The following is a 12097-nucleotide window of genomic DNA, read 5'->3' as shown; positions in this document are numbered from 1 at the left end:
ACACAATAACAACATAACATAACATAACACATAGAACACTTGTTAACATCATATAGAACCAGTCAGTGTAACTACACCGTTGAACTAATTGCAGGTAGGTATAAACCTTACCCACACCCAGGAGTCCATTAACTGTTTACAGTCTTATCAATCCCTGTCTATAGGTCAAGTTTAACTACAGGCTTTCTGGTGCGCTGTGACCTGCGTGGCTGAATGGGTGTTTGCTGAACCATCCCAGTTGTATCCCATAAGTTCATGTCTGTACCACACAGGTCCCTTGTCACATTATCACTATTGTGTCCTTCGTCACTTTGTGGCATTTCCCTCATCTCATTTCTTTGTGGCATTTCCCTCATCTCGTCATCCTCTCTGTCCTCCTGAGGCTGAAAGGTCTCTGTGGTTTTCAGTAGGTGCCTCCTGTTTCTGCGAAACGCATTGCCGTTCTCTGTCATGACACTGTATGACCTGGGGGCGACCTGTTGTAGAACGGTGGCTCTTGTAGGCCATGACTCAGGCCCTTCAATGTGAACTATATCCTTCTCCTGTAGAGGCACTAGTGTAGTGGCTGTGCGGTCATGAAGTGTTTTTTGTTTCTGTTGTAGTTTCCGAGCCTTGTCTGCCCACACCTCATCTCTGTGGTCAGGTGTGACATAGCTGGGAAGTCGTGTACGGATTTTCCGACCCAGTAAGAGCTCAGCTGGAGACTTGCCACTTGCTAGCGGGCCCGCCCTGTACGACATCAGGGCCAGATATGGGTCAGTGTTGCTGTGTGCTGCTTTCCTTAATAGTCTTTTCACAATCTGTACCCCCTTCTCCGCTTTTCCATTAGCCTGAGGATAGAGCGGACTGGAGGTTACATGATTAAACTCATACTCTGAAGCAAATGACTGAAACTCATGACTGGCATAGGGAAGGCCATTATCAGAGACCAGGGTTAGAGGGATGCCCTGCCTGGCAAAGATTGACTTCAGGTGAGTTATCACAGCTCTTGATGTGGTACTGGACAAGAGAGCCATCTCCGGATAATTGGAATAATAATCAATAACTAACAAATAGTCTTTTCCTTCATAGTGAAATATATCAGTTCTGACCTTTTCCCAAGGTTGTGATGGGAGCACTGTGGTAATGAAGGGCTCTTTTGTTTGCTTGTAGTGATACTCCTGACATGTAGCACACTCGCTGATCAACTGGTCAATATCAGAGTTCATGTTTGGCCAGTAGAGTGCCTCACATGCTCTCCTTTTTGACTTTTCTGCACCCAGGTGCCCTTCATGTATCCTGTTGAGCATTTCTCGTCGCATAGAGGTGGGCACTACTATCCTGTCACACTTAAGCAGTAGTCCATTGACCACAGAGAGCTCAGACTGAATGTGATAATATTGTTTACATGACCCTTTCTTCCAGCCCTCTTGAAGATTTCTCATTACTTTACTCAGGACTGGGTCCTTTGATGTCTCTGTGACTATCACTGATAGTTGTTCCTGTGTGGTGGGCAATGCTGCGTAGACCATATCCACATGAAGAGCCACATCCTCTTCTGATTCACTGTTTTGTGTGGCGTAAGGCGCAGCCCTGGATAGTGTGTCTGCAATGAACATTTGTGTCCCTGGCATACATGTTAGCTCAAAATCATAACGCTGAAATCTCATCATTAGGTGTTGTATCCGTGGTGACATGTCACACAGATTCTTCTTTGCGATCCCTAGCCGTGGCTTATGGTCTGTTTCTAGGATAACCTTGGGAAGACCATAGATGTAGGTATGAAATTTTTCACACCCAAATGTCAAGCCAAGGCACTCCTTCTCGATTTGCGCGTACCGGCACTCTGTAGCCATCATGGAGCGTAACGCATACGCCACTGGTCGCCATTCTCCTTCATCTTCCTGTAGAAGGACAGCCCCTTATCCATTCTTAGAGGCATCTGTGGACACTTTTGTCCTCTTTTTAGGGCAGAAGAACTTCAGTAGGGGTTCACTTGCTAGAATGTGTAGCAGCCCCTTCCATTCTCTCTCATGTTCATGTCCCCATTGGAACTCTGTCTCTTGGTGCAGCAGTTTTCTCAGATGAACAGTTTTCACTGCTAGATTTGGAATGAATTTTCCTAGGTAGTTAACCATGCCAAGGGCCCACTGAACCCCTTTCTTGTCCTTTGGTTTCTCCATGTCATGTATAGCCTTTACCTTTGACTTGTCTGGCTGAATCCCCTCTGAAGAGATCTTGTCTCCGAGGAATGTGATTTCATTGACACTGAACTGACATTTGTCTTTATTTAGTTAGAGTCCATACTGCTGTATTCTCTGAAGTGTTTTCTCCAATCTGGTGTCGTGCTCCCCCTGAGTGGAGCCCCATACTACCAGATCATCCACGTACACCCGCACTCCCTCCAGGCCCTCGATGATTTGCTCCATTGCTCTCTGAAAGATTTCTGGGGCGGAGCTAATACCAAAGGGCAGACGCTGGTAGGAGTATTGACCAAACGGGGTGTTAAAAGTGCACAGCTTAGCACTTTCTTCATCAAGTTTCAACTGCCAGAAACCATGCGAGGCATCCATCTTGGAGAAGACTTTCGCTTCTGTCATTTCGCTGACTATTTCCTCTCTCTTTGGAATTTGGTAGTGCTCTCTTTTGATATTGGCGTTAAGGTCCTTGGGATCCATGCAGACACGCAATTGATCAGTTTTCTTTGAATTGACGCAGACCATGGAATTTACCCAGTCAGTCGGTTCCTCAATCTTCTTTATGACAGCTAATCCCTCCATGCGGTCTAGCTCTTTCCTCAGTTTTTCACGGAGAGCCACTGGAGCTCTCCTGGGTGCGTGAATCACAGGTTGTGCATCCTCTCTCAGTTTGATGGAGTATGTAAAGGGCAGTGCTCCGAAACCCTGAAAGACATCTGCATATTTGTGTGCTATAGTCTCATGAGTCAGATTTGTACTATCTTGGGGGGCACTCTGCACACAGTTCTGTTCATTGATAGTATAGATTCGTTTTACCAAGCCCAAATCCACACAGGCCTTATCCCCCAACAGTGACTCATGTCCTTCAGGCACTGTAACAAAAGTCAAAGGGTGAATGTGATTTTTTACCTTAACATTCAGCCTACATGTTCCTTTTGTTTCAATGCTTTGTCCATTGTATGCCTTCAAAGACACTGTCTTGTTCAGTATTTTAGGTCGCACTTTGAGATTCTGTGCATCACTCCAACTTATGAGGTTTGCCTTAGCACCTGTATCTAGCTTAAAGGTAACAATTGTGCCATTTACCAGCAAGGGAGCTATCCAAATTTCAGTCTTTAGTCCTACAGAGTTCACTTCATTAGCATTTTTGCCCTGTTTTGACTCATTTTGCACCATTCCAACAAACAAAGTCTCTGCTCCTGTCTCTTCAGTCTCAATAGCATGCACTGTCTTTTTACCTTCAGTTTTCCCTTCCAAAAAACACATCTTGGCAAAGTGATTCCTGCCTTTACATTTTGCACAATTCTTCCCATAAGCAGGACACTGTCTGGCTACGTGTTTATTACCGCACCATCTGCATTCGTAAGGCGTCATCATCTTGAACTCCGTGGGCCCTCTTGTGTCCCTTTTGTGTACCACATCCACCGGCAGGTTTTTCAGCCCCAGGGCGCTCCCTTCTGCTGTGCTGCTCCCTTCGAAAGTTTTCGTGTGCATGGCTGAGAGTTCACTAGCATGACATATTTTCACTGCTGCATCCAAATTTAGGTCATTGTCTCTAAGCATTCTCGTTGAGTATTCTAAAAACGACTTGATCGCGTATCATTGATTCCTTCAGGTCCCTAAAGTTGCATGTTTGTGCTTTTATTTTCAAGTCTGTCAAAAAAAATCAAAGGATTCTCCTTGCTTTTGCACGCGGGAGCAAAACATGAATCTCTCATACGTTTCATTCTTTTTTGGAGTGCAGTATTCGTCGAACCGTTCTATCACCTTGTCCAGATCATTTTTATCATCTTCGGCTGCAAACGTAAATGTATTAAACAGCTCGATTGCCTGCGAGCCAGCCACTGTTAGCAACAAAGCTACTTTATGTGTTCCAGAGCTAGTTGAAGCGTCAATCGCTGTGAGGTAGAGAAGAAAGCGTTGCTTGATGACACGTCAATTTTCATCCACATTTCCTTCTAGTTGCAGGCCAGCCGGAGGTTTTATTCCTCCCATTGTTGTAGTATGTCCTTATCGTGAGTTCTATAAATCCTGGTACCATGTAGTGTTATCTTAATAACGTAATTACGAGTCTCACAAGCAGTTGTAGAGGAGTGCCATTTATTCAGTCCTGACTCTGTGTCTCTAGTACAGTATCTGAAGCATGGCCAAGATGTCATCGGATCCCGCCCCCGGATATGACATCAGCCGTCAACCAGCTGTCAATCAAACCCTGCTGTCTTTACGACAGTTACGGTTATCCGTACAGCCGTCACCCCCGGAATCGCCTCCTCCCCCCCCAACCCCAACCCCCAACCTCTTTTAAAGGTGTATTTCCATCTCAGCTCCGCGGAGGAGCTGCTGGATTATCCCCCCCCTCCCCCGCCCCACCCTCCTCAGATCAGCGAGCGCTGGAGGAAAGGTCGTCAGAAGGTGCAGCAGTTTTGCTAAAATAACGACATCGGCAGGCTGGGAGACTGGGTGGAAACGGTATAATAAAACCTGACTGCTGGCAGATAAAAGGACTTGTTCCTTCATTGTGGACTCAGATTCCCCATCCCAAGGATACCGTGGTATTTCATGAGTCAGCTCCAAATAGGCCTGAAACACAGCAGATGTACGAGTGATGAGTCCACATAGACTTCATGAGCACCACCAAACTAGCTTGTGTAGGGGTCAAATTTACCATCTTTACATAGAATGTACAGCACAGAAACAGACCATTCGGCCCAAAAGGGCCATGCTGCTGCTTATGCTCCGCCTCCTCCCACCCCCACTTCATCTACCCCTATCAGCATAATCCTATTCTTTCTCTCTCATGTACTTATCCAGCTTCCCCTTAAATGTATCTATGCTATTTGCCTTATCTACTCCTTGTGGTAGTGAATTCCACGTTCTAACCACTCTCTGGGTAAAGATGTTTCTCCTGAATTGTCTATTGGATTTATTAGTGACTATCTTATATTTATGGCCCCCTAGTTTTGGATCTTGATTGACAATGACCATTTAAAAAATGAAATTAGAGATGAAATATTTGAAGTCATAGCGACAATAACAACTAAATGAATAGGTTTAGGCAAGAAATTCATCATTCTGGCACATTGTTGACCCTAATTGTGGCAAAATCCAGGCTATTTGTTTAAATTGTACATTTTTATAAATGTGACATTTTTCAATGCAGAGAGATTACCTAGTGCAGAAAGCAGTTCTGTTTTTCTTCATTTGTTCCACAGAATCTTATGTTGACTGCAATGTTATGTAATTCTGCACCACCTGCATTGTGCTATAGTGCCACCTCACATAACCAGTTCACCTATAATGGACACTGAGCACTCTCTCCACTGGCTTAACAAATACTGACAGAAACTCTCACCTTGTGGCAGAGACCACATAGGGACAATAACACAATGTATAACCAACGCTGTTATATGTACCTAAACACAATTCACTATGTATAGCAATGTTGTGATATGTACATGCTGGGTTGGGTTATCGGTGCAGGGTCCCTTTAAGAGTGTTGGTAGCGTGATGACGTCATGATGTCAGTTGCGTGATGATGTCATAGCCCTTGCACGGGGCTGAGCCCTTCAGACCTTGTGGAGAGTGATTAAAGTAAGACACGTTTTGTTTTGGCTTAAACAAAAGTCTCTGCCTGTTGTTTTCTACCGATCCCAACATTGGTGACCCCGCTGCTCTTTTGGACGATTCCAAAGGCCTCATCTGAAATGGCGACGAACGCCATTTCCATCAAATTACCCGAGTTTTGGGAACGACAGGCTGCCGCTTGGTTCGCCCAGGCCGAGGCTCAATTTGCACTCCGGGACATCACCGCGGACGACACGAGGTACTACTACGTCGTCTCCGCTCTCGGCAGCTCCACCGCGGCCAGAGTCGTGAACCTGCTTGAAAACCCCCCGGAGCTCAACAAATACGATACACTGAAGGCGCACCTCTTACAAACTTTCGGACTCACCGAAGCTGAACATGCACACTGGCTTCTCTCTCTACCCGGGCTTGGCAACTCCAAGCCCTCGGAGCTGATGGACCACATGCTGGCCCTCCTGGGCACACACACGCCGTGCTTCCTCTTCAAGGAACTGTTCCTTCAACAGCTGCCAGGTCAGGTACGGTCGGCTTTAGCCAAATCTTCCACTACCGATTTCCGCAACCTGGCCAAGGAGGCCGACAAATTTTTCTCCGCCGGGCAACAGTACTGCGCGGCCACGCAGAGCCCTGCCCCCACTGTTACAGCCCAACAGCGGCAACCCTCAAGCCTCTGCTTCTACCATGCGCAGTTCGGCCCCAAAGCCAGGAAGTGTCGGCCCCCGTGCAGTTTTCCCGCGTTGAAACAAACTAAAGACCACTCGTCGGCTGCTATGGCTGTCGGCCGTTCAGGCAGTTTGTAGTTTATTACAGACACCGACTCCGGATGTCGTTTCCTTTGCGACACGGGCGCCCAGGTGAGCGTCCTGCCCGCGTCAGCCATAGACATTCAAGGGAGGACCCACGGCCCCGTCCTCGAAGCCGCCAACGGCAGTTCCATCCGCACCTTCAGGAAAAGGAACGTGGCGCTTTGTTTTGGCGGGCAGCAGTTCACCTGGGACATTGTCACAGTAAAAGTGTCCACCCCCCTTCTCGGCGCTGACTTCCTCTGCGCCAATGGCCTTTTGGTGGACGTCAAGAACCGACGTCTCATCAACGCGGAAACCTTCAGCTCGCTCCCATGTTCCCTCAGCGGGCCCAGCACGATTAGTTGTCCAGTGCACTCTCGGCCTCCGATGAGTTTTCCCGCCTCCTCGCCCAGTTCCCGGACCTCACGAAGCCCACGTTCTCGTGCGCTGCCACCAAACACGGGGTAGAACACCACATCTCGACCACTGGTCCGCCCGTCTACGCCCGCGCTCGGCGCCTTGACCCAGGGAAGCACGCCATCGCCAAAGCCGAGTTCGACACCATGGAGCGCCTCGGCATCATCCGCCAGTCGAACAGTCCGTGGGCTTCGCCCCTCCACACCGTGCGGAGATTACCGGCGCCTCAACGACGCGACGACCCCCGACCACTATCCGATTCCACACATCCAGGACTTTTCCACCCGCCTGGCCGGGAAAGTGGTATTCTCAAAAGTGGACCTCGTCCGGGGTTACCACCAGGTCCCTGTCCAGCTGCAGGACATCCCGAAAACCGCGGTGATCACCCCGTTCGGGCTATTTGAATTTCTCCGCATGCCATTCGGCCTCAATAACGTCGCACAGGCTTTTCAACGCCTAATGGACACCGTGTTACGGGACCTGATGTTCCTGTTCGTATACCTGGACGACATTCTCATCGCCAGCGCCTCCAGGACGGAGCATGTGTCCCACCTCCGGACTCTCTTCGAACGACTCAGCCAACACGGCCTAATCGTCAACCCGGCCAAGTGCCAGTTCGGGCTGTCCTCAATCGACTTTCTCGGGCATCGCATCACGAAGGACGGGGCGGTGCCACTGCCATCGAAAGTGGAGGCCGTGATGGACTTCCCGCAACCCCTCACCGTGAAGGCCCTGCAGGAGTTTTTGGGCATGGTGAACTTTTACCATCGTTTCGTCCCCCGAGCAGCCCAGCTTATGCGGCCCCTTTACGAGGCCCTCAAAGGCAAGCCCGACAAACTCGCCGTCGACTGGTCCGATGAGATGGCCAGTTCTTTCACGGACATGAAAAGGGCCCTGGCTAACGCGACCATGCTGGCGCATCCGTTAACTGATGCGCCGATCGCTCTCACCACCGGCGCCTCAGACTATGCGGTCGGCGCCATCCACGAACAGTGGGTCAATGGCACCTGGCAGCCGCTTGCCTTCTTCAGCCGGCAGCTCTGCCCCAACGAGCGGAAGTACAGCACCTCTGATCGCAAGCTTCTCGGCCTCTACCTCGCCATCCGACACTTCCGTTTCCTGCTGGAGGCCCGCCCGTTCACGGCGTTCGTGGACCACAAGCCATTGACCTTCGCCATGGCCAAAACCTCCGAGCCGTGGTCGGCCCGTCAGCAACGCCAGTTGGCCTTCATCTCGGAGTTTACAACGGACATCCAGCATGTGGCTGGGAAAGACAACCCCGTCGCCGACTGCCTCTCCCGAGCCGTCATCAGCGCCGTACACCTCGGCATCGACTACACCCGCATGGCGGCCAACCAGGCCTCCGACCCGGACGTCCAGGCCTACAGGACGGCGGTCACGGGCCTTCAACTGGCGGACGTCGCGTTCGACGCTGCCGTCACCACACTCCTGTGCGACATCTCCGTTGGGCAGCCATGTCCCGTCGTGCCCGAAGGGTGGAGATGGCAAGTTTTCGATGCCGTCCATAATCTTTCCCACCCGGGCAGGAAGCCGTCACAGAAGCTGGTGGTGGCTAAGTTCGTCTGGCACGGGCTCAGGAAAGACGTTCGTGACTGGGCCAGCACCTGCGTGGTATGCCAACGCTCGAAAGTACATCGCCATACTGAGGCCCCGTTGGTGCCTTTCGCGGTGCCCGAAAGGCGGTTCGACCACGTTAACGTGGACCTGGTGGGGCCCCTGCCACCCTCCTGCGGGTTCACCCACCTCCTCACAAGGGTCGACAGAACCACCCGATGGCCGGAAGCCGTCCCGCTGTCTTCAACGACGGCCACCGATGTGGCTCGGGCGTTCATCAGCACTTGGGTCGCCCGGTTCGGCGCCCCATCTGACATTTCCTCCGACCGGGGGCCCCAGTTCACGTCAGAGCTCTGGAACGCTGTCGCCCGAGGCCTCAGGTTGAGACTCCACCGCACCACAGCATACCACCCTCAGGCTAACGGGCTGTGCGAACGGTTTCATCGCTCCATGAAGGCTGTGCTCCGGGCCAGCCTCCGGGATGACAGCTGGATCGACAGACTCCCGTGGGTCATGCTGGGACTCAGGACCGCTCCCAAGGAGGACCTCTAGTCCTCGTCCGCCAAGCTCATCTACGGCCAGCCGCTACGGGTTCCCAGGGATTTCGTCCCCAACACAACAGAATCTTGGTCCGCAGCCCGTCAGCGGTCCAACCTTCTGGACAACGCCAAGGTTTTTGCGCCGGTGCCCACGCCGCAGCATGGCCTCCCGCAGTCCCACGTTCCGCTCGACCTTCGTGAGGCGGAGTACATTTTCGTCCGCCACGATGCCCACCGGGGACCTCTTCAGCCACCCTACGAGGGACCATTCCGCGTCCTGGAAACCGGGGACAAGACCTTCATAGTGGATGTCGGCGGTAAGCCGGACTACATTTCCGTGGACCGTCTTAAGTCGGCCCACCTGGATTGGACCGACCCGTTGAGTTGGCACAGCCCCCGAGGCGGGGCCGACCTCCGGTTTCCGCACCCTCAGTCCACCACCGAGCGCCCGAGGTCCCTCCGATGAACCCTCCGGTCCCCGTCCCGGAACTGAGGAGCCGTTCTGGCCGTGTGATCCGGCCCCCCCAACGACTGACATTGCCAGTGCTAGTGAATTCTGCGGGGACGTATGTGGCGGAGACCACATAAGGACAATAACACAATGTATAACCAATGCTGTTGTTATATGTACCTAAACACAATTCACTATGTATAGCAATGTTGTGATATGTACATGCTGGGTTGGGTTATCGGTGCAGGGTCCCTTTAAGAGCGTCGGTAGCGTGATGACGTCATGACGTCGGTTGCGTGATGACGTCATAGCCCCTGCACGGGGCTGAGCCCTTCAGAGCTCGTGGAGAGTGATTAAAGTAAGACACGTTTTGTTTTGGCTTAAACAACAGTCTCTGCCTGTTGTTTTCTACCAATCCCAACAGCCTGCCACTGGGGCACTGGCTGTAGTACACATCTGCAGTATTGTATCTGCGGTTTTGACATTTAACTAGGTTGGAAATTTCTCTTTCAGTTTAGAATTAACAGCGTCGCTTGTACTTGATACAAACCAGGGGACACCCACCTGCAACTCGTGTTCATGACTCGCAGGACAAATTCTAATGGTCCTGTGATTACAACAGAAGAAAGCTTGCAACCAGCAGGAGTGAGTGACAGGCAGAGTAAAGAGACATTGAAGTGAACATACTTATTCCCAACATTAAAAAGGTAATTTGACCTCCTACCCGAATAAAGACATGAAAGATTGTTCTGAGATTAAGCAGTCTTCTCTTCACGTATTTTTGAGAAAAATATCCTCTCCCTTATCCTTAACATGCTTTTAATAAACTTGTAGATTCCCAGGCTAAGCCACTAGAAGGTGGCATTACTGCACTAAAACTTCATTTTCCACCAGCTCTTCCCCTTCACACAATGGATGAGTGGGTGGGGAGGCGAAAGGGGCATTTACTGGGAATTTAATGAAGAAACATAGAAAAATAGGAGCAGGAGTAGGCCATTTGGCCCTTCGAGCCTGCTCCGCCATTCAGTATGATCATGGCTGATCCTCTATCTCAATACCATATTCCCGCTCTCTCCCCATACCCCTTGATGCCTTTTGTTTCTAGAAATCTATCTATCTCCTTCTTAAATATATTCAGTGACTTGGCCTCCACAGCCTTCTGTGGTAGAGAATTCCACAGGTTCACCACTCTCCGAGTGAAGAAATTTCTCCTCATCTCAGTCCCAAATGTCTTACCCTGTATCCTGACACGGTGACCCCTCGTTTTAGACCCCCCAGCCAGGGGAAACATCCTCCCTGCATCCAGTCTGTCTAGCCCTGTCAAAATTGTATACGTTTCAATGAGATCCCCTCTCATTCTTCTAAACTCTAGTGAATACAGGCCTAGTCGATCCAATCTCTCCTCATACGACAGTCCTGCCATCCCAGGAATCAGTCTGGTGAATCTTCGCTGCACTCCCTCTATGGCAAGTATATCCTTTCTTAGGTAAGGAGACCAAAACTGCACGCAGTACTCCAGATGTGGTCTCACCAAGGCCCTGTTTAACTGTAGCAAGACATCCTTGCTCCTGTACTCAAATCTTCTTGCAATGAAATACCATTTGCCTTCCTAACAGCTTGCTGCACCTGTATGTTTGCTTTCAGTGACTGGTGTACAAGGACACCCAGGTCCCTTTGTACATCAACATTTCCCAATCTATCACAATTTAAATAATACTCTGCCTTTCTGGTTTTTCTACTGAATTAGATAACTTCACATTTATCCACGTTATACTGCATCTGCCATGTATTTGCCCACTCACTCAACTTGTCTAAATCGCCTTGAAGCCTCTCTGCATCCTCCTCGCAACTCACAATCCCACATAGTTTCGTGTCGTCAGCAAACTTGGAAATACTGGGCCAGAAATTCGTGAACGGGGCTTGCCGCGCGTGCAAGCCCCGTATATGCACTTACCCCACGTTCCTGCCGATCACCTCCAGGGACGCCTGGAATTGGTGTTTCAAAAAGAAGAATCCCGGGCAGCGTATGACGTCACGCCGCCCAGGAGTGCAGCCAGCGCGAAGCCTGGAGCGTGCAGTGCAAGTGAGACACGCCCCTTAAGGTCTCATTGTAGCAGGACACGCCCCCAATCTCTCCAAGCAGCTGCAGAGGACTTTGTAGTTACACAGCTGCAGGGAAAGTAAGTTATCTGCTATTTTATGAATGTTTTGTGAACTTTTATAAAATTTTAAAAACGTTTACATTATTTTGAAGAATCTGAAGTAGTTTTAAACAGAATTAAAGCAATTTAAAGACTTTTAAAAGCCCTAAAAGAATTTTTTTAATTCCATGTATTTATTTAGCAATGTCGTCGTCATACGTGTCTTCACACTGTTCCCTTTGGGGAACTGTATGAAGTGGTGGAAGGATTTATGGCCATGATTAACGCTCATTCCGTGACCATAACCATCTTTGAACCAGCCATTAGGGCGGTTAGTCCTATGGCGGGAGGGTTTTACGGGCTCCCACAAGCTATACAAGGAGGGGGGGCCACCCACACCCACGGACGCAAATATCCCACTGGATGT

This window comes from Somniosus microcephalus, chromosome 3 (genome assembly GCF_052327205.1).
Source record: "Somniosus microcephalus isolate GS21.2 chromosome 3, FLI_Smic_1.0, whole genome shotgun sequence".
Taxonomy (NCBI): Eukaryota; Metazoa; Chordata; class Chondrichthyes; order Squaliformes; family Somniosidae; genus Somniosus; species Somniosus microcephalus.
This window is presented reverse-complemented; position numbering follows the sequence as displayed.